Genomic DNA, 23,869 nt, shown 5'->3' with positions numbered 1-23,869 from the left:
ATATAGAGAGACCCCATGTTGACAAAAAAGTTTAAAAATTAGCCAGGCATGATAATGTTCACCTGTAGTTCCAGCTGTCCAGGAGGCTGAGGCAGGAGAATTGCTGGAGCCCAGGAGTTTGAGGCTGCAACCAGCCGTGACTGCACTGCTGCACTCCAGCCTGGGCGACAGAGAGATACCCTGTCTCGAAAATAATAAATAAAGGCCGAGTGTGGTGGCTCACACCTGTCATCCCAGCACTTTGGAAGGCCGAGGCAGGCAGATCACCTGAAGTCAGGAGTTCAAGACCAGCCTGGCCAACATGGTGAAATCCCGTCCCTACTAAAAATACAAAAATTAGCCAGGCATGGTGGCAGGCGCCTGTAATCCCAGCTACTTGGGAGGCCAAGACAGGAGAATCGCTTGAACCTGGGAGGCGGAGGTTGCAGTGAGCCAAGATCGCGCCATTGCACTCCAGCCTGGGGAACAACAGCGAGACTTCGTCTCAAAATAATAATAAATAAATAAATAAATAAATAAAAATGTAAAAAGTCCCTTAACCGAGGCCAGGCACAGTGGCTCATGCTTGTAATCCCAGCACTTCGGGAAGCTGAGGAGGGTGGATCACCTGAGGTCAGGAGTTCAAGACCAGCCTGACCAACATGGGGAAACCCCATCTCTACTAAAAATACAAAATTAGCTGGGTGTGGTGGCGCATGCCTGTAATCCCAGCTATTCAGGAGGCTGAGAGAGGAGAATCATTTGAACCTGAGAGGCGGAGGTTGCAGTGAGCCAAGATCACACCATTGCACTCCAGCCTGGGCAACAAGAGCAAAACTTCATCCCAAAAAAGCCCCTTAACTATAATCTCACTAAGAAACGAAAAATATTTAATTTTTATTTTTTTGCATGATCTGCTTAGTTTTCTTAATAAGCTGTGAACCAGAAGGGGAATTTGCTGCTGTTTGGCAGCCTTTTAGGTGGAGGATTATAGTGAATACATTTTTAGATTATTGATATAGTAACTTCCCCAATGGATGTAAGATTTTGAGGACTAAACCAAGTCCTGCACTTTCCATTCCAACCTAATTAATTCCAGTGAATGAAACATTCATTGGGGAAAACACAGAAGATGCAGAAGAGTTGCTTATATGACCTAAGTCAACAATTCAGTGACCCTCTGCGTATAATAATCAAAATAGGGCCAGGCGCAGTGGCTCACGCCTGTAATCCCAGCACTTTGGGAGGCCGAGGAGGGCAGATCACCTGAGGTCAGGAGTTTGAGACCAGCCTGGTGAACATGGTGAAACCCCGTTTCTACTAAAAATACAAAAAATTAGCTAGGCGTTGTGGCGCATACCTGTAATCCCAGCTACTCGAGAGGCTGAGGCAGGAGAATCGCTTGAACCCAGGAGGTGGAGGTTGCAGTGAGGCAAGATCGCACCATTGCACTCCAGCTTGGGCACCAAGAGTGAAACTCGGTCTCAAAAAAAAAAATAAATAAAAATAAAAATAGAACAATAAAGTCCATTCATAAATTTTCTAGCATAGTTAACTTATCCACCTCCTTTTGCTTTTTCATTTGTTAATTAATTTAGTTATCAGAGTACAAAATGAAAAAGTAAAAAATATCCATTCACTCTCATTCCCATGAGGTAACCACGTTTAAGGAGCTCTGTGTTTTTAGTTCTCCTGGCATCTACACTTGAGTGGAAAAGATGATCATTTGTGGTTTTAAGCGCTATTGACTCCCTGATGTGAAGAACAAAGAATGTATCTCACTCATTCTTTTTTCTTCTTTATTTTTTTGTGCTGTTTTTATTGGTAGTCTTCCTACTAGTTATCACTATAACTTTAAATGATATATTTAATCTCCTGTTCTTGAAGCATTGTTTTTATTTTTATTTTTTACTTGTATTTATTTATTTATTTATTTATTGAGACAGAGTCTCACTGTGTCAGCCAGGCTGGAGGGCAGAGGTGTGATCTTGGCTCACTGCAACCTCCACCTCCTGGGTTCAAGCAGTTCTCCCCCTTCAGCCTTCTGAGTAGCTGGGATTACAGACACCCGCCACCATGCCCTGCTAATTTTTGTATTTTTAGTAGAAGTGGGGTTTCATCATGTTGGCCAGGCTAGTCTCAAACTCGCGATCTCAAATGATCCACCCACCTTGGCCTTCCAAAGTGCTGGGACTGGTCGGGGATGGTGGCTCATGCCTGTAATCCCAGCACTTTGGGAGGCTGAGGTGGGTGGGAATCACAAGGTCAGGAGATCCAGACCATCCTGGCTAACACGGTGAAACCCCTCCTCTACTAAAAATACAAAAAATTAGCCAGGCGTGGTGGTGCATGCCTGTAATCCCAGGTACTTGGGAGGCTGATGCAGGAGAATCGCTTGAACCCAGAAGGCGGAGGTTGCAGTGAGCTGAGATAGTGCCACTGCACTCCAGCCTGGGTGACAGAGCGAGACTCCATCTCAAAAAAAAAAAAAAAAAGGCAAAAAACTCCACAAAGTGCTGGGATTACAGGCGTGAGCCACTGCGCCTGGCCTGAAGCATTGTTTTTAAGATTCAGATATAATTTACATCGCATATACTTCACTGCTTTAAAGAGTTCAGGCTGGGCACAGTGGTTGACACTTGTAATCCCAGCCCTTTGAGAGGCTGAGGTGGGGGGATCACTCAAGGCCAGGAATGTTTGAGACCAGCCTGGGCAACATAGTGAGACTTGCTCTCTACCAAAAAATTTAAAAATGAGCTGGGCAAGATGGCACACACCTGTGGTTCTAGCTACTTGGGACACTGAGGTAAGAGGATTGCTTGAGGCCAGAAGCTCGAGGCTGCAGTGAGCTGTGATTGCACCACTGCACTCCAACCTGGGAAACAGAGTAAGACCTCTTCTTTTTTTTTTTTTAGATGGAGTCTCTGTCGCCCAGGCTGGAGTGCAATGGCGCAGTCTAGGCTCACTGCAACCTCAGCCTCCCAGGTTCAAGTGATTCTCCTGCCTCAGCCTCCTGAGTAGCTGGGACTATAGGCGCCCACCACCACGCCCAGCTAATTTTTTGTATTTTCAGTAGAGATGGGGTTTCACCATATTGGCCACGCTAGTCTCGAACTGCTGACCTCATGATCTGCCTGCCTCAGCCTCAGGCGTGAGCCACCACTCCCGGCCAAAACCGCTTCTTAAAAAAAAAAAAAAAAAAAAAAAAAAAAAAAAAGAGCATCCTTTTTTTTTTTTTTTTTTTTTGAGGCAGAGTCTCGCTCTCTTGCCCAGGCTGGAGTGCAGTGGCGCAATTTTGGCTCACCGCAAGCTCTGCCTCCCGGGTTCACGCCATTCTCCTGCCTCCATCTCCCGAGTAGCTGGGACTACAGGCACCTGCCACCACGCCTGGCTAATTTTTTTTTGTATTTTTAGTAGAGATGGGGTTTCACCGTGTTAGCCAGGATGGTGTTGATCTCCTGACCTCGTGATCCGCACGCCTCGGCTTCCCAAAGTGCTGGAATTACAGGCGTAAGCCACCGCGCCCGGCCAAAAGAACATCTTAATAATCCCAGAAAGGTTGGGCGCAGTGGCTCACACCTGTAATCCCAGCACTTTGGGAGGTCGAGGCAGGTGGACCACGAGGTCAGGTGTTCGAGACTAGACTGACCAACATGGTGAAACCCCATCTCTACTGAAAACACAAAAATTAGCCAGGCATGCTGGTGCATGCCTGTAATTCCAGCTACTCGGGAGGCTGAGGCAGGAGAATTGCTTGAACCTGGGGGGCGGAGGTTACAGTGAGCTGAGATTGTGCCATTGCACTCCAGCCGGGGTGACAGAGTGAGACTCTGTCTCAAAATAAATAAATAAATAAAATAACCCCAGAAAGAAACTCCCTTCTTGTGACATCAAGTACATCTCCCTCCTCTCAGTCAATGGCAACCATTATTCTACTTTCTGTCTTGATGGATTTTATCTACATAGAATTGAGGGAAGAGAGACCTTGTCATATTGTTTTATATTGTTTTATACTCAGTACCTGTTTTAAGAAAAAACAACAAGAAAGTAAAACCAAAGACAGGCAGCACGGCGCCAGGCCCAAAACAAGGGCTGGGCCTGCCTGGCCTAAACCCAGTAGTTAAAAATCAACTCATAACTTAGAAACCGATATTATTCATAGATTGCAGACACTGTATAGAAGAACACTGTGAAACTCCCTGCCCTGTTCTGTTTCTCTCTGACCACCGGTGCATGCAGCCCCTGCCACGTACCACCTGCTTGCTCAAATCAATCACAACCCTTTCATGTGAAATCTTTAGTGTTGTGAACCCTTAAAAGGGACAGAAATTGTGCATTCTGGGAGCTTGGATTTTAAGGCAGTAGCTTGCCGATGCTCCCAGCTGAATAAAGCCCTCCTTCTACAACTCGGTGTCTGAGAGGTTTTGTTTGCGGCTCGTCTTGCTACATTTCTTGGTTCCCTGACCGGGAAATGAGGTAACTGACAGACGGCCAGGGCAGCCCCTTAGGTGGCTTAGGCCTGCCCTGTGGAGCGTCGCTGCGGGGGATCCGGCCAGCCTGAGTGACGCGATCCAAAGAGTGCTCCCAGGTAGGAAATTGCCCCGGTGGAACGCCTTGCCAGAGCAGCATGTAGCAGGCCCCCGCAGGGGATTAACACAGTGGCTGAACACCAGGAAGGAACTGGCACTTGGAGTCGGGACATCTGAAACTTGGTAAGACTAGTCTTTGGAACTTGCCCCACTCCATCTGAGTGGAAGCGTGGCCTGACCACCCATGGCGTGCCTGCATTGGCACTTTTGTTCTGGTTTTGACTTGACTTAGATTGCGTGACACTTTGGTTTTGGTTTTGACCTGGCTTGGATTTCTGGATACTCTGATTTTGGTTTTGATTTTGGTTTGGTGTAAACTGCAAAAGTGTGTGTGTGCCCTTTTCACTTGTTTTTTGTTTTGTGGTGTGCGTGTGGTGTGAGCATGGTGTTTTGTCTCGAAGAAGCATGGGTCAGGCACAAATAAGCCCACCCCACTAGGAACTATGTGAAAAAAAAATTTCAAGAAAGAATTTAAGGGAGATTACGGTGTTACTGCGACACCAGGAAAACTTAGAACTTTGTGTGAATAGACTGGCCAGCATTAGAGGTGGGTTGGCCATCAGAAGGAAGCCTGGACAGGTCCCTTGTTTCAAAGGTATGACACAAGGTAACCTGTAAGCCAAGGCACCCAGACCAGTTTCCATACATAGACAGTTACAGCTGGTTTTAGACCCCCCTTCCCCCTCAACAGTAGTTAAGAGAACAGCAGCATAAGCAGCTGGCAGAGGCAAGGAAAGACCAGCAGAGAGAAAAAGAGGCCACCTATACCAATTCTAAGTTAATTTAGACTAAACAAGGTCTTATTAATAGCAAAGGATAACTGAAATCCAAACTTACAAGGTTTTCAACAAAAGTGAAGTTTGCTGAAAGTTAACAGTGTAACATGTATTATGATAACTTCTAATCTTGTGGCCTTAGACAGTCTAGTCCAAAGACATAAAGAAAGTTCGCTTTAAAAAAAAGGAAAAAAAAAGGGGGGGAGGCAGAATTTATGTAAAAAGAGTGTTATATAGTAAATTCTTGTCCTGAAATAAATTAACGGTTGTTTAAAGAAAAAAAGTTTGTAATAAGTCAAAAAGTTAAGACATGTTAAAAAATTGTCTGCAAAAGTCGTAAAAGAAAAAATGTTATAAAACAATTTTATGCCAAAATTGTTGTATAATTTAAAAGTAATAAGGCCTCCTGAGTACTACTAAAAAAACAGTCTCCCAACACTAAGTTCACTTCGTGTTCTCTCACAGCAGCGAGGAGACTTAGCATTCCTTGGAGACCTGAAAGGATGCAGTGAGCTTAAGAATTTTCAAGAGCTTATCAGTCAGTCAGCCCTTGTTCATCACTGAGCCGATGTGTGGTGGTATTGTGGTGGACCTTTACTGGGCACTCTGCCGAATAACTGGAGTGGCACTTGTACTTTAGTCCATTTGGCTATGTCTTTCACCCTGGCATTTCATCAACCAGAAAAAAAAAGAAAAAGAAAAACTCATGTCAGCCCCAGCGCTGAGGCTATCTGACCTGACAAAACTCTTTACACAATATGTGTCAGAAAGAGAAAAAATGGCAGTTAGAATTTTAACCCAGATTGTAAGTCCCTGACCAAGGCCAGTGGCCTATCTCTCAAAACAACTAGACGGGGTTTCCAAAGGCTGGCCCCCATGTCCAAGGGCCCTGGCAGCAATGGCCCTGTTAGCACAAGAAGCAAATAAGCTAACTCTTAGGCAAAACCTAAAGTCCCCCCATGCTGTAGTGATTTTAATAAATACCAAAGGACGGCCGGGCGCCGTGGCTTACGCCTGTAATCTCAGCACTTTGGGAGGCCGAGACAGATGGATCACGAGGTCAGGAGACTGAGACCATCCTGGCTAACACAGTGAAACCCCGTCTCTACTAAAAATACAAAAAAATTAGCTGGGTATGGTGGTGGGCGCCTATAGTCCCAGCTACTTGGGAGGCTGAGGCAAGAGAATGGTGTGTGAACCTGGGAGGTGGAGCTTACAGTGAGCCAAGATCACGCCACAGCGCTCCAGCTTGGGTGATAAAGTGAGACTCCGTCTCAAAAATAAAATAAAATAAAATAAAATAATAAATACCACAGGACACCATTAGCTAATGAATGCTAGACTAACTAGATAACAAAGCTTGCTCTGTGAAAATCCCTGCAAAACCATTAAAGTTTGCAACACCCTAACCCCACCACCTTTCTCCTGGTATCAGAGAGCCCAGTTAAACATAAACTGTGTAGAGGTATTGGACTCAGTTTATTCTAGTAGGCCCAACCTCCGAGACCACCCTTAAACATCAGTAGACTGGGAGCTGTACGTGGATGGAAGCAGCTTCACCAACCTCTGCAAAGTGACTCTGAAGAAGACGACAAGCCCTGTTCCAGTCACACCCGGAAGCTGATTGGTCCACGCACGGCTGAAGCATGAGGAAACTCATCACGAGACTCATTTTCCTTAAAATTTGGACTTGTACAGTAAAGACTTCAGCTGACCTTCCTCAGACTGAGAACTGTTTCCAGTATATACATCAAGTCACTGAGGCAGGACAAAAGATTGCTACAGTCCTATTATTTTATGATTATTATAAGTGTACCAGGACTCTAAAAGAAACTTGTTTGTATAATGCTATTCTATCCAAGGTAAGTAGCCCAGGAAATAACCAACCTGATGTGTGTTATGACCATTTTTAAGCCTCCCATGATCACAGTTTTTAAAATGAAATTAAGGACTGGTCCTTTTCTAGGTGACACAAGTAAGGTAATAGCTAGAACAGAAGAAAGAGGGGTCCCCAAAAATGTAACCTTAAAATTTGATGCTTGTGCTGCTATTGGTAGTAAGCAGCGTAGAATAGGATGCGGTTCTCTAAATTGAAAAAAAAATTGCACAGCAGAAAATAAGAAAATCATATTTATGTGAGATGTGTCAATACTGGTTGTGTGTCATTTAGGCTACTTAGAAAAAAAAGGTAAAAAAGATCCTGTTTGGCTCCAAAAAGGAAAAGTCAGCCCCTCCCTCCTGCACGAGAAGGTGCTGCAACCTTCTAGAATTGATAATAATAAACTCCTCAGACCCAAAGTGAAATACAGAAAAATATGTAACATTAGGCATTGATGAAAAAGGACTAGATCCTAGTGTAAGCATCCTAATAAAAGGAGAGGTTCAAAAATGCTCTCCAGAACCATATTTCAGACTTTATATGATGAACTAAATGTGCCAGTACCTGAGATTCCAGGAAAAACTAAAAATTTGTTTTTGCAATTAGCCAAACATGTAGCACAGTCTCTGCAAGTCACCTCGTGTTATGTTTGTGGAGGAACTGTAACAGGAGATCAATGGCCATGGGAAGCCCGAGAATTAGTTCCTACAGACCAAGTTCCTGATGAATTCCCAGCCCAAAAGAACCACCCTGACAATCTTTAAGTTCTAAAAGTCTCAATTATTAGACAATATTGCATAGCTAGAAAAAGGAAAGGATTCACTCATCCTGTAGAGTGGCTTAGTTGTCTTAGGCAAAAGCTGTATAATGGTACCACAAAAACAGTTACATGGTAGAGTTCCAGTTACACAGAAAGAAATCCATTCAGTAAATTTCCAAAGTTGCAGACTGTTTAGGCCCACCCAGAATTCCACTGGGACTGGACGGCCCCCACTGGGTTATACTGGATATGTGGACACAGAGCTTATGCTAAGCTGCCTGATCAGTAGACAGGTAGCTGTGTAATTGGCACCATTAAGCCATCTTTCTTCTTACTGCCCATAAAAACAGGTGAACTTCTAGGCTTCCCTGTCTGTGCTTCCCGCGAAAAATGAAGCATAGCCATAGGTGATTAGAAAAATAATAAATGGCCCCCTAAAAGAATCAGACAATACTATAGACCTGCCACTTAGGCATAAGATGGCTCATGAGGATATCGAACCCCCATCTACATGCTCAACTGAATCATATGGTTGCAAGCCGTTTTAGAAATTATTACTAATCAAACCGGTCAAGCCTGGACTGTTCTTGCCCGGCAAGAGACTCTGATGAGAAATGTTGTCTATCAAAATACACTAGCTCTTGACTACTTGCTAGCAGCTGAAGGAGGAGTTTGTGAAAAATTTAACCTTACTAATTACTGCCTACACATAGATGATCAGGGGCAAGTAGTTGAGGATATAGTTAAAAATATAACAAAACTGGCACATGTACCCATGCAAGTGTGGCACGGACTCAATCCAGGAGCCATGTTTGGAAATTGGTTCCCAGCAATAGGAAGATTTAAAACTCTTATAATAAGAATAATAATAGTAATAAGAACCTGCTTACTACTCCCTTGTGTGACACCTGTATTTCTCCAAATGATAAAAAACTTTGTCGCTTCCTTAGTTCACCAAAATGCTTCAGCACAGGCATACTATATAAATCACTATCAATCTATTGCACAAAAAGACATAAGTAGCAAAAATAAGAGTGAGAACTCCCACTAATAAAAAGTGAGAGTCTCAAAGGGCGGAAATGAGGGAAGAGAGAGACCTTCTCATATTGTTTTGTACTCAGTACCTATCTTAAGAAAAAACAACAAGAAAGTAAAACCAAAGACAGGCAGCCCGGCGCCAGGCCCGAAACAAGGCCTGGGCCTGCCTGGCCTAAACCCAGTAGTTAAAAATCAACTCATAACTTAGAAACCAATGTTATTCATAGATTGCAGACACTGTATAGAAGAACACTGTGAAACTCTCTGCCCTGTTCTGTTTCTCTCTGACCACCGGTGCATGCAGCCCCTGCCATGTACCGCCTGCTTGCTCAAATCAATCATGACCCTTTAATGTGAAATCTTTAGTGTTGTGAGCCCTTAAAAGGGACAGAAATTGTACACTCAGGGAGCTCAGATTTTAAGGCAGTAGCTTGCTGATGCTCCCAGCTGAATAAAGACTTTCCTTCTACCACTTGGTGTCTGAGAGGTTTTGTCTGCAGCTCGTCCTGCTACAGAATCATATAACACATGACCTTTCATGCCTGGCTTCTTCCATTCAGCGTGTTTCTGAGGGTCATCCATGTTGTCTGTACTTCATTCCTTTTAATGGTTTCCATTGCATGGATATACTACATTTTCTTTACCCATGCTTCAGTTGATGGACATGTGGGTTGTTTCTACGTTTTGGCTATTAAGAATTATGCTGCTATGAAAAGTCATGTACTGGTTTGGTGTGGGAACACGTTTTCAATTTCTCTTGGGTGTATACCTAGGAATAGAATTAGAAAATCATGTTGGCTGGGTGCGATGGCTCACGCCTGTAATCCCAGCACTTTGGGAGGCCAAGGCGGGCGGATCACGAGGTCAGGAGGTCCAGACCATCCTGGCTAACATGGTGAAACCCCGTCTCTACTAAAAATACAAAAAATTAGCCAGGCGTGGTGGTGGGCGCCTGTAGCCCCAGCTACTCGGGAGACTGAGGCAGGAGAATGGAGTAAACCCAGGAGGTGGAGCTTGCAGTGAGCAGAGATTGCGCCACTGCACTCCAGCCTGGGCAACAGAGTGAGACTCCATCTCAAAAGAAAGAAAAAAAAAAAAGTCATGTTTTACTTTTTGTGGAACTGCCACACTGGTTTTCAATGCACAAGGGTTCCTATGTCTCCACATCCTTGTCAACACTTGTTATTGTCCGTCTTTTAATTATAGCCATCCTAGTGAGTGTGATGCATTATCTAATTGTGGTTTTGATCTGTGTTTTCCTAATGATTGATGATGTTGAACATCTTTTCATGTACTTATAGAAGTTATTAAAAAATTACTTTAGGCAGATGGAGAGGAAAAGAGGTCCTTGGAAAGTTGTTTCTTTTAAAGCAACTCCAGAAACATTTCTGGTTTACCAGGAAAGCCCTGGCTCTTAGAGCCCAGCCAGCAGCATTTGATATGCAAATGCAGACCATTAGAAACTGGGTCCACCCAAACATGGCGATTGCCACCGTTGTCCTCTTGCCCTTGCCCCTACATGTGCCTGGCAACATGGCTACCCCTACATATCCCCACCTGTGTAAAACATCATGGTGCCCTGCATTTGCATCTTAAAAGGCTAGGGTGAGAGGGCCAGTTTTTTTGTGGGCTATATGAATGACATGCCTGGTTAAACCAATCCCCTAAGCCCTATGCAAATTAGACACCACCTTCTTCAGCCTCCTCATATACCTGGTTGGTATGCCCCGCATTTGTGGTCTCCTCTCTTGGCTTTGGAGCCTCGCCTCCCTCTGTCTCCGTACAGGGGTGCCTTCTTCTTTTCTTCTTCTCCCTTCTTTCTTGCCTATTAAACTCTCCACTCCTTAATACCACTCCACGTGTATCTGTGTCATTTTATCCAATTTGCATGAGACAAGAGCCCTGGTGCTCCTCCACTCATCAGAGCCGTATCATTTTGGTGCGTGGGCCAGGAAAATCCAAAGTACAGCCTTCGTTGTAGTGGTGAGTATGGGAGCAATCCTAAAATCTGTTCTATCATTACGAGGCACTCTTAGCCTCTATATTAAAATAAATCAAACGGGCGTCTATCAGCCTAATACATACGTTTAGCATTGGCTGCCTTACTAAAGACTCGGATGTGAGGCTTGCTGGGAAGAACATGGAGAATCCCCCATTACCCACGTACTGGGAATGTTGGCCATGTTTGAACTAGCTTCTTTTTGTTAGGGATAACGCTCAAAATCCTAAGGAAATTGAACACTCGAACAAAGGATTCTTAGCAAAGCAATTTTACTTCTGCACAGAGGGTTGCCTCCTTGGCCAGTTGCCATTGAGAGCACACCTGAACAAAGGGACATGAGAGCCTTTATTCCCGATGCAAGTCCTGCCCCTGTACCCTTTCCCCATTGGCTGGGGTTGGGTCGTACAATCTAAACTAATCCTGGTTGGCTAAACATTTCATTTTTTAAGATACGGTGGGCACGTAAAATCAAGTGGAGAGGAAGGGGAAGGGGTGTCCGTAATGAGCTAGAAAGTTAGTCATTTTTCCAAATAAGGAAAGGAATGTGAGCTGGTACTCATAACACTTGGTACTGTGGTGTGCCTGGGCATCTAACAAAGGCAAAACAGAAAAAAGGAGAAAGAAGGAGAAAAAAAGGAGGGGGTACTATAAATTAAAGAATAAAAGATTGATGAGATTATTTGAAGAGAAACCTCATCATACTCCACATTTTCACGGGGAGACCTTGCCATCATGCGAGGCTGGGAAAAGTTCTGAGGCGACTGAGAATGTCTGGTCAGGGCACACTCTGGCATGATTCAGAGGCCTCTGGATCGGATGCAGCCTCCGTCAGCCGGGTGTTGGCAGGGAATCCTCAACTATCCTGTGGCCAACTTTCTTTCTGTCTCTATCCATGGTCTCTTACCTTCTCTGTGTGTCTAATGTGCAGGAATCTTCACAGTTCAGGGAAACAGGTCTGTTAGAAGAGATCGTGAATCACGGCAGCCAGTAACGCAATAAACGTTTCTCTCTGGTTTGTCTGGCGAGCACGTGGTATTTCTAAGCCACCTAATGAAAATAAAAATCCTCTTCATGACACACATTGCTGGTTCTCTACGGTACATTGCAGCTTCGCAACTTTTCCATTTTGCGCTTTTCTACTGCTATTTCTGTGAACGGGAAGGCTCTGCTTTTAACCGTTAGGAGTAAAATGTCTTCTGCAGCCAGATTTTAGTCGTAATATTGTCCCATCAGTAGAAAAATGGCCATTTGCTTCCTACGTTCTTTTAAGGCACCTATTCTGTCTCCAGTTAAGATAGTACTTAATTAGTAAGGAAATTTTAAGTCTGGAAGTTAACCGGAACCATTTTCCTACGGGTAAATGTTTTATCATAGGCCATAATAGCAGGATATAGAGTTCAATCTAGCATGCCCCCTCCCTTAAAGGGGTCTTGCCCAATTACATGATTTTTCTTGAAATCCATTTTTTTAGGAAGGCACAAAGGCCACACAGGTCTGGGAGGTCAAAGGGAAATAAAAGGCAGAGGACTAAGACTGCTTGGGGAAAGCATGACTAAACTAAGGCCCAAAAGTTGAGTTCCTCTGATGTCATGGCTTGGAGGGTCACGCCTGCAGTCACAGGTCATGGGCGGCACATTTAAATAGGTGCTAGGAATCCAGAAACCACGGAGAGAAGATAGTTGGGGGAACGCACCCTACTGCTTTTGTCTCCATCCTGGATCACATACCAAAAGGAAGGAGACTAAAAGAATGCTTTCATTCTTACTTCTCTTTCTAGATGGGAAATAGATCATGTATAACATGCCTGCCCTCGAGTATATTTTAAAGCACTGGTACTCCTTCATCCCTGAAACTTTGAAGAAAAAGTGGCCTATTTTCTTTTACACAAGGGCATGGCGTTTTGTTTTGTTTTGTTTTGTTTTGTTTTGAGATGGAGTCCCACTCTGTTGCCCAGGCTGGAGTGCAGTGGCGCGATCTCGGCTCACTGCAAGCTCCGCCTCCCGGGTTCATGCCATTCTCCTGCCTCGGTCTCCCTAGTAGCTGGGAATACAGGCACCCACCACCACGCCCGGCTAATTTTTTTTTGTATATTTAGTAGAGACGGGGTTTCGCCGTGTTAGCCAGGATGGTCTCGATCTCCTGACCTCGTGATCCGCCCATCTCGGCCTCTCAAAGTGCTGGGATTACAGGCCTGAGCCACTGCCCCCGGCTGGGCATGGCCTTTTTACTAAACTTCTGCAAGTGTTGCAATATCAGCCTAGCTTTTTTAGCAATCATATCAGGCAGGCCCAAAGAGAATGATTACTCAAAATTAGAGAAGCCAGTTCCAGGGGAACCACCTGAGGATTCCTTTATTTGGGGCCTCTTCAAGTTCCCTTCTCATTATAGGACCTTAGGCAAGTAAAGGGAGACTTTCTTTCTTTCTTTTTTTTTTTTTGAAACATGGTTTTGCTCTTGTTGCCCAGGCTAGAGTGCAATGGCGTGATCTTGGCTCACTGCAACCTCCACCTCCTGGGTTCAAGCAATTCTCCTGCCTCAGTCTCCCAAGTAGCTAGGATTCACAGGCATGCGCCACCATGCCCAGCTAATTTCGTGGGTTTTTTTTTTAGTAGAGACAGTTTCACCATGTTGGTTAGGCTGGTCTTGAACTCCTGACCTCAGATGATCCACCCGCCTCAGCCTCCCAAAGTGCTGGGATTACAGGCATGAGCCACTGCGCCCGTCCAATCTTCTAATGACCCTGATAGGTATACAGAAGGTTTCCAAAATTTAACTCAGGTATTTAACCTCTCATGGAGGAATGTTATGCTGCTCTTAAGCCAAACCCTAACTGCAGCTAAAACAGGCAGCTCTGCAAGCAGAAGAAAATTTTGGAGATAATCAATAGGTCTCCTATAGTAGGCCAAAAGGGGAAAGAAAAAATAGGGAAAGCAAAGAAATAAGGGAAACAATATTTCCAATAGGAAAAGAGGCAATACCTCTTGGCAACCCTAATTGGAACTCCTTTCTGTGGTGTTTTTCCTTCTTTCACGGTTTAAAATGGCTTCTATCTCTTTTATAATGTTCTTCCAACCTGGGAAAAGTTAATTTTCCAAATGTTAAAATGCTTGGCTTAGAGTTGAGCTAGGGGGAAGGGGACACACAAGCCTGGTATGCTGACAAAAGGGTAAACATTTCTTACCAGACGGGCTTTTGGTTTCTCCCTGTGCAAACTGGTAAAAGTGATAAAAAGGATCATTGTTTATATTCTCTGTAAATTTCTAATTAATAAAAAAGGATTTGTGAGGTTGGTCTTAAGCTGTAAACAATCTGGTGTGCTTTGCATGTCTTTCCCTAAGAAAGGGTATCTTAGGTTAGGATGCAGGCCTAGGACCCCATAAGCCTGGCGTTCGAGCGAGCCCAACAAAATGGTCACTAACAAACGGCTACAGGCCTTCATCCTGTTTCATGTCCTTGGAAACATGACCCGTAACGTGGCAATACTTTGTTTGAGTCTCCACTGTTTTATAATGGTGGCTGTCTTCTGGTGCTAAGTCAGTTCCTGGGTGAGGGCCACAAAATCAGATAAGCCGGTTTGTCAATCTGGGTGGTGCCAGCTGATCCATCAAGGGCAGGGTTTACAAAATATCTTAAGCACTCATTTTAAGAGTAGTTTAGGGAGTGTCAAAATCTTGTAGCCTCCAGGTGCATAGCTCCTAAGCCATGGTTTCTATATGTAATTTTTTTTTTTTTTTTGAGACGGAGTCTTGCACTGTTGCCCAGGCTGGAGTGCAGTTGCACAATCTCAGCTTGCTGCAACCTCCGCCTCCCAGGTTCAAGTGATTCTCCTTGCCTCAGCCTCACAAGTAGCTGGGATTACAGGTGCGCACCACTACGCCTGGCTAACTTTTGTATTTTCAGTAAAGACAGGGTTTTACTATGTTGACCAGGCTGGTTTCGAACTCCTGACCTCGTGATTCGCCCGCCTCGGCCTCCCAAAGTGCTGGGATTACAGGCGTAAGCCACCGCGCCCAGCCTGGTTTTTAATCTTATGGCTAGTTTCTTGATCTGGTCCCCAGGAAAGAGGGAAGTATATCTTAAGAAAGGGCTGATATCATCTTTGTTTTAAACTATCTATAGTTTAATAACTATAAACTATCTATAGTTTAATAACTATAAACTATCTATAGTTTAATAACTGTAAACTCACCCCTCCCAAAGTTGGTCCAGCCTACACCCAGGGATGGGCAAGGACAGCTTGGGGGCTGGAAACAAAATGGAGTTATTTGGGTTGGATCTCTTCTCTTTCACTGTCTCAGTCACAGTTTTGCAATGACAGTTTCAAAAGCTGCCTATCACTCCTTTGAAAATACCTTGTACACTTGTGGTTAAGTCATAACCTAATTAAGGCTCATTGGTTTCACCTGTGAGGTTACTTTTTGTAAAGTTCAAAAGCCAAAAATCTTAACTGCTTGGCATGGCTAAAGTCAAGTAACAAGGGATTTTGAAGGCTTTTCTTAGAGCACTCAGCTTAATTAAAAGTGGATATTCAAGTTATAGGTATACTTAAAAAGCCTTTATGTTTTTCTCTTCTTGAATCTTGTTTTCTGGAAAAAGGCTCTTCTCAGTCAACTGAATTATTTTTCTTCATTTTTGTCTTAACCACTCTTAATGCATGCATGAGAGTCCCTAAGATAACTTCTGACAGCATGGAACTCCTTAGGAAAAACAGAGGAGGTGCCACAAACCCCGTTTTGGAAAAAAACCTGTTTTCCTCATGAAACCCCCAAAATTAAAAGCAGATAGTTCCCTCTCAAAACCAAAGGCTCTGTTCTGCTATGTATTGTGTTATCTACCGTTTTGAGTTTTGGGGGCATCAAATTACTTCACATTATAAAAGAGCTTTGATGTGTAATAACTAGGTAGAAAATACACTGTAAAGGATGCATAATAGTAGTTATAAATAAAAAAAAAGCATGCTCTTGGGCACCTAAAAAACATCCCCACCCCCGACAAAGAGATGAGACTACCATGCGGAATGGGCTAATTACCAAAATAAGCCAATTGGCTTTGGGTTGCCTTGCAATGAAATGCATGGTAGAAACACTACACTGTCTTCTCTCGTAGTATCTATATGGTCTTTTCATAAATTGAGCATTGAAATAAAAGCATAGCAAGGAGGTCTTAAAACACTAATCTGTCCTTTGGTAAAAAGGTTATAAAAGATTTGTAAAGATTTAACTGTAACTATCCTGGAAATTTTGTCATTCGCGAACAATTGTTGTCTTGCTTTGTTCCTTCTCAAAAAATGGTTTATAATCAAGCTATATTAAGGACTTTAACAGGTGTTCTCAAACGCAGGTTTTTAATAGCTTTGAAGATTGTAACATTGGAATAAAAAATACAGGACTCATAAAGAATGGACATATTCACAAATATCAAGCAAAACAAAAGTTAACTAAATGGACTGCACTCAAAAAGTTAAAGCAGCTTTTTTTTTTGTGTGTGTGTGTGATAGAGTCTCGCTCTGTCACCCAGGCTGGAGTGCAATGGTGCAATCTTGGCTCACTGCAACCTCCACCTCCTGTGTTCAAGTGATTCTCCTGCCTCAGCCTGGGATTACAGGCTCCCACCGCCGCGCTCAACAAATTTTTGTATTTTTAGTAGAGACAGGGTTTCACCATGTTGGCCAGGCTGGTCTCAAACTCCTGACCTCATGATCCACCCGCCTCAGCCTCCCAAAGTGCTGGGATTACAGGTGTGAGCTGCCGCACCTGGCCAAAGCAACCTTTTTAACTTTTGCTTGGAATATTGCAAATATGCATGAGAGTCCCTAAGATAACTTAGGGATTCTTGTTTTGTTTTTCAGAGTCAAAAAAACTTATTTTGAACTATTTACGGCCTTTAATAATTAAGTAAGGTGCCGGGCGCCATGGCTCATGCCTGCAAACCCAGCACTTTGGGAGGCCAAGGAGGGTGGATCACCTGAGTTTGGGAGTTTAAGACCAGCCTGACCAACTTGGAGAAACCCCATCTCTACTAAAAATACAAAATTAGCTGGGTGTAGTGGTGCATGCCTGTAATCCCAGATACTCGGGAAGCTAAGGCAGGAGAATTGCTTGAACCCAGGAGGTGGAGGTTGCAGAGCCAAGATCACGCCATTGCACTCCAGCCTGGCAACAAGAGCGAAACTCCATCTCAAAATAAAATAAAATAAAATAAATAATTGAGTAAGATATATGCCTGTGAACAAAATTTGGAGCATGTTTATTTTTCTCTGCCTAGTTCCTCTAGAACGTGGAGACTATCTGTGAGTACTCTTACCTTATGGCAATAAGGTTGTTTGCATCAGTGCAATAAGAGTCAATTTTCTTTGTCAACAGGACACAATTGGAAAAACTGGTTATTTTACCAAGGCTTTCACTGAAAGGGTGTGTTTCCCTTTAAGGAATCAAGCTTGACATGCAGACCCAATAAAAGCCCCTTGGAGAGAACTGGCCTCATAGCTAGACTACACAGTCCCCACACAGGGTTCTTAACCTATGGTCAGTAAAGAGTGTCACTTTCTAACAGGCCTGGGAGCTCCAAGTTCATCTTGGAATCTCAAGGGGAGAGGATCACCCAACCCACAGGTATTTGAGGATACAAACCCATAGTTGGGCTCGGCTTTAAAGGTCTTATCTGAAATTCCTTGTGGAACAAAGTTTCATCAAAGCCAATCCAAAAGGCCTATGTAGAAATAATATAAATAACCATTCCTGGCTGGGCACGGTGGCTCATGCCTGTAATTGCAGCACTTTGGGAAGCCAAGCTGGGCGGGTGGATCACCTGAGGTTGAGAGTTCGAGACCAGCCTGACCAACATGGAGAAATCCTGGTCTCTACTAAAAATATAAAATTAGCTGAGTGTGGCAGTGCACGTCTGTGACCCCAGCTACTCGGGAGGCTGAGGCAAGAGAACAGCTTGAACCTGGGAGGCAGAGGTTGCGGTGAGCCAAGATTGCCCCATTGCACTCCAGCCTCGGCAACAAGAGTGAAACTCCGTCTCAAAAAAAAAAAAAAAGAAAAAAGAAATAACCATTCTTGCTGCACTTCATGCAAATAATCAGGCCAAGTATAAAACTAAAGTTTATTCTACAAACAACACACATGGTCCTATCATAATTTGTTTTTACCAAAAATGAGACCTGGAGAAATTGTGCTCCAAAGCTTATCATACATTTGTCATGAAATCCTAGTCTCATTAATTGTTTTTAAGCTTTTTGCCTACATTTTAGACTAAACCTGTTTATTTCTGTAAATCAAGTGGTGATCTGCAGCTTGGAAGAAAAAAAAGGAATGGAGAATGTAAAAATCTGAATCAACATACTGGTTCTGGGCAATTATCCTATAAATTCTGCCAGGTAATAAAAGTGAGTAGGGGCCAGGTGCGGTGGCTCACGCCTGTAATCCCAGCATTTTGGGAGGCTGAGGCGGGTGGATGACCTGAGGTCAGGAGTTTGAGACCAGCCTGGCCAACATGGTGAAACCGCATCTCTACTAAACATACAAAAAAATTATCTGGGCATGGTGGTGTGCGCCTATAATCCCAGCTACTAGGAAGGCTGAGGCAGGAGAATAGCTTAAACCCAGGAGGTGGAGGTTGCAGTGAGCCGAGATCGCGCCATTGCACTCCAGCCTGGGTGACAAGGCGAGACTCCGTCTTTAAAAAAAAAAAAGAAAAGCAGGGCGCGGTGGCTCACGCCTGTAATCCCAGCACTTTGGGAGGCCAAGGCGGGCACATCACGAGGTCAGGAGATTGAGACCATCCTGGCTAACACAGTGAAACCCTGTCTCTACTAAAAATACCAAAAATTAGCTGGGCACAGTGGCGGGCACCTGTAGTCCCAGCTACTCGGAAGGCTGAGGCAGGAGAATGGCGTGAACCCGGGAAGCGGAGCTTGTAGTGAGCTGAGATCGCGCCACTGCACTCCAGGCTGGGCGACCGAGCAAGACTCCGTCTCAAAAAAAAAAAAAAAAGTGAGTAGGGTGCCCATAGCCTGGAGATTTCTTTGTTTGGGAAAATAAAACAAAAGAACTTCATAAACCCCCAAAGGGAAATTCTATATCTTGGCAAGTAAAATTTTAAATGGAAATTATCTACTACACCACACTTGTGGGAATTGCTGTACTCACCCCACTATTTTCAATAGGGTTATACACGGTAGCACCTTAAAGCTGAAATATTGGACAGTTTCCATTGCTGTAGTATTCTGCTTATTATCCTTATAGCAGGGATAGTAGTTACTAACGAAAAGGAAGCATAAAAGTTACTATCATCGAATCTGCCAGGACTTTTTACTGGGTTTAGTGATGCACTTTTAAATGAAACATGCTGCTTCTGGATTAAAACCTCTACTAAAGTAGAGGGAAATCTACAGGTACTTAAAGATGAAATCAAAATCATTGACAGGCTCAGGGAAAATGCTGGCTTCAGCCCCAGGTGGCTACAATCCCTCTTTAATGAATTCCTGTCTTCTTTATGGAATTGGTTTAACCCCTTTATTAAGCTGTCTCTTGTTTATATGTCTTGTATTAATATTTGAACCCTGTATACTCAATACTGTAACTCAAATTGTTTCCTCTTGCCTAGAAGCCATCTAACTCCAAATGGTGCAAACTGAACCACCCAAGGACATGCCCCCACATGTGCCTGGCAACATGGGTGCCCTCACATATCCCCACCTCTGTAAAACATCATTGCACCCTGCATTTGCATATTAAAAGGCTAGGGTGGGAGGGCCAGTTTTTTTAAGGGCTACATGAATAAAATGCCTGGTCAAATCAATCCCCTGAGCCCTATGCAAATCAGACACCGCCTACTCCAGCCTACTCATATAACTGGCTGGTATCTGCCGCACTTGTGGTCTTCTCTCTTGGCTTTGGAGCCCCCCTCCCTCTGTCTCTGTACAGGGGAGCTTCTTCCTTCTTTCTGCTCCGTTTTTTCTTGCCTGTTAAACTCTCCTCTCCTTAAAACCACTCCATGTGTGTCCCTGTGGTTTTATCCAATTCCCACGAAACAGGAGCCCTGGTGTTCCTCCACTCATAGAAACTTTATTACTTATATATATTCTATATATCCATCATGCATCCTACAAAGTGAAAGTAACTTTTTTTTTTTTTTTTTGAGACGGAGTCTCACTATGTCACCCAGGCTGGAGTGCAATGGCACGATCTCTGCTCACTGCAACCTCTGCCTCCTGGGTTCAAGTGATTCTCCCACCTCAGCCTCCCGAGTAGCTTGGGACTACAGGCGCATGCAACCACAGTTGGCTAAGTTTTGTATTTTTAGTAGAGATGGGGTTTCACCATGTTGGCCAGGCTGGTCTCGAACTCCCGCCCTCGTGATCCACCCGCCTCGGCCTCCCAAAGTGCTGGGATTACAGGTGTGCGCCACCAAGCCCGGCCAAAGTAACTTATTAATTCTGATAATTTTTCCTTCCCTTCCTCCCTCACTTTCTTCCTTCCTTCCTTCGTTTTGTTTTGGTTTTTGAGATGGAGTCTTGCTCTATCACCCAGGCTGGAGTGCAGTGGCATGATCTCGGCTCACTCAACCTCTTCCTCCCAGATTCAAGCGATTCTCCTGCCTCAGCCACCTGAGTAGATGGGATTACAGGCGTGTGCCACCACACTCGTTTCTGTTTGTTTGTTTGTTTGTTTTTTGAGACAGAGTCTTGCTTTGTCACCCCGGCTGGAGTGCAGTGGCGCAATCTCGGCTCACTGCTAGCTCCGCCTCCCGGGTTCAAACCATTCTCATGCCTCAGTCTCCTGAGTAGCTGGGACTATAGGTGCCCACCACCATGCCCGGCTAATTTTTTGTATTTTTAGTAGAGACAGGGTTTCACCGTGTTAGCTAGGATGGTCTCGATCTCCTGACCGCGTGATCCACCCACCTCGGCCTCCCAAAGTGCTGGGATTACAGGCGTGAGTCACCGTGCCCAGCCTACACACTCGGTTTTTTTTTTTTTTTTTTTAATTAGCTGGGCCTGGCTGGGCGCGGTGGCTCATGCCTGTAATCCCAGCACTTCGGGAGGCTGAGGCGGGCGGATCAGCTGAGGTTGGGAGTTCAAGACCAGCCTGACCAACATGGAGAAACCCCGTCTCTGAAAATACAAAATTAGCCGGGCATGGTGGCGCATGCCTGTAATCCCAGCTACTCCAGAGGCTGAGGCAGGAGAATGGCTTGAACCTGGGAGGCGGAGGTTGCTGTGAGCTGAGATCGTGCCATTGCACTCCAGCCTGGGCAACAAGAGCGAAACTCTGTCTCAAAAAAAAAAAAAAAAAAAAATCTGTGCCTGTAGTCCTAGCTACTGCGGAGGCTGAGGCAGGAGGATTGGTTGAGCCCAGTTCAAGGACACAGTGAGCTATGATTGCACCACTGTACTCCAGTCTGGGCAACAGAGTGAGATGTTATCTTAAAAAAAAAGTACAATTCAGTGGTTTTTAGTATACTCACAAAGTTGTGCAACCTATGCCACTATCCAGAACATTTTAATCAACCCGAAACGAAACTCTATGCCCAATAGTCACTGCCCATTCCCCTCTCTTCCCTAGCCCTGCCAACCACTAATCCACTCTCTTAATCCTCCTCCCTTTTTTTTTTTTAAGAGATGGCAGTCTCATTATAATGTTGCCTAGGCTGGCTTCAAACTCCCGGGCTCAAGTGATCCTCTTGCCTCAACCTCCCAACTAGCTGGCACACGCCACCACGTCTGGCTTTTTTTTTTTTTTTGAGACAGAATCTCATTCTGTTCACCCAGGCTGGAGTGCAGTGATGGTGTGATCTCAGCTGCAACCTCCACCTCCCCGGTTCAAGCGATTCTTGTGCCTCAGCCTCCCAAGTAGCTGAGATTACAGGCATGCGCACCACCACGCCCGGCTAATTTTGTATTTTTAGTAGAGACGGGGTTTCTCCGTGTTGGTCAGGCTGGTCTCGAACTCCCAACCTCAGGTGATCCGCCTACCTTGGCCTCCCAAAGTGCTGGGATTACAGATGTGAGTCACACGCCTGGCCTAATTCTTGTATTTTTAGTAGAGACAAGGTTTCTCCATGTTGCCCAGACTGGTCTCAAACTCCTGGCCTCAAGTGATCAGTCCACCTTGGCCTTCCAAAGTGCAGGGGTTACAGGCATGAGCCACTGCACTCGGTCTTTTTTTTTTTTTTATAGAGGCAAGGGTCTTGCTGCCCGGCATGGTGGCTCACACCTGTAATCCCAGCACTTTGGGAGGCCGAGGTGGGCGGATCACGAGGTTGGGAGATCGAGACAATCCTGGCTAACACAGTGAAACCCCGTCTCTACTAAAAAATACAAAAAATTACCCGGGCATGGTGGCGGGCGCCTGTAGTCCCAGCTACTGGGGAGGCTGAGGCAGGAGAATGGCGTGAACCCAGGAGGCCGAGCTGGCAGTGAGCCGAGATCGCACCACTGTACTCCAGCCTGGGCGACACATTAAGACTCCATCTCAAAAAAAAAAAAAAAAAAAAAAAAGAAAAGAAAAGAAGAGACAAGGGTCTTGCTACGTGGCCCAGGCTGGTCTTGAACTCCTCTTATCTTGGCCTCCCAGAGCGCCAGGATTACAAGCATGAGCCACCGCACCTAGATGCTGGCTACTTTAAGATTTTCACTTTATCACTGGCTTTAAGCAATTTGATTATGATGTGCTTTGGTGTAGTTTCTTGTGTTAGAGAATTGTTGAGCTTCTTGGATGTGTAGATTTATGATTTTCATCAAATTTGGAAACTGTTAAGCTATTAGTCCTTAAGGTATTTTTTCTATGCCCCTCTATCTCTCCTTTCCTTCAACTCCAATTACTCACATATTAGCCTGCATAAAGTTATTCCACAGCTCACTGATGCGGTTTTCTTTTTACTTTCCAGACAGGGTCTCACTCTGTCACCCAGGCTGGAGTGCCGTGGCACAATCATAGCTCACTGCAACCTTTACCTCCTAGGCTCAAGAAATCCTCCCATCTCAGCCTCCTAAGTAGCTGGGACTACGTGTGCACACCATCACACCTGGCTAATTTTTTCTTTTTTGTAGATATGGGGTCTAGCTATGTTGCCCAGGTTGGTCTCAAACTCCTGGCCTCAAGTGATCTTCATGCCTTGACCTCCCAAAGTGTTGGGATTACAGGTGTGAGCTACTGTGCCCAGCCATGTTTTTCATTCTTTAAAATTGTTTTTTTCTGCCTGGCCCTGTGGCTCACGCCTGTAATCCCAGCCCTTTGGGGGGCTGAGGTGGGTGGATCATTTGAGGTCAGGTGTTCAAGACCAGCCTGGCCAACATGGTGAAACCCTGTCTCTACTAAAAATACAAAATTAGCGGGGTGTGGTGGCACATGCCTGTAATCCCAGCTACTCGAGAGGCTGGGCCAGGAGAATCACTTGAACCCAGGAGGCAGAGATTGCAGTGAGCCAAGATTGCGCCAGTGCACTCCAGCCTGGGAGACAAGAGTGAGACTCCGTCTTAAAAAAAAATTGTTTTTTTTCTATGAGGATCGCTTGAGCCCAGGAGGTCAAGGCTGCAGTGAGCCAAGATGGTGCCACTGCACCCCAGCCAGAGTGAGACTCTGTCTGAAAAAAAAAAATTTTTTCTTTGTGTTTCATTTTGGATTTCTTTTGCTATGATTTCAACTTCACTAAGGCTTTCTTCTGCAATGTCTAATCTACTATCAACCCTATTTAGTGTACTTTTCATCTCTGACATTGTAATCTTTTAGATGCTTGACTTGGGCCTTTGTTTTGTATCTCCTTATCGCTACTTAATTTTTTAACATATGGCATTCGGTTATAATAACTATTTTAATGTTTTCTGCTCATTGTAACATT

At 44.6% G+C, this 23,869-nt stretch overlaps 1 long non-coding RNA gene across 3 annotated transcripts in view; it reads left to right on the top strand.

Moving 5' to 3' along the window:
- The first annotated feature begins 10,688 nt into the window (after nucleotides 1-10,688).
- The window catches only part of LOC112129405 (uncharacterized), a 39,314-nt gene continuing 26,133 nt past the window's right edge, over nucleotides 10,689-23,869 (top strand). For all 3 annotated transcript variants that reach the window (XR_008514852.2, XR_008514851.2, XR_010137745.1), the window contains exon 1: nucleotides 10,689-11,004. This is a non-coding gene — a long non-coding RNA (uncharacterized LOC112129405). The remainder of the gene's footprint in view (nucleotides 11,005-23,869) is intronic.

Source organism: Pongo abelii, chromosome 18 (genome assembly GCF_028885655.2).
Source record: "Pongo abelii isolate AG06213 chromosome 18, NHGRI_mPonAbe1-v2.0_pri, whole genome shotgun sequence".
Taxonomy (NCBI): domain Eukaryota; kingdom Metazoa; phylum Chordata; class Mammalia; order Primates; family Hominidae; genus Pongo; species Pongo abelii.
This window is presented reverse-complemented; position numbering and strand designations above follow the sequence as displayed.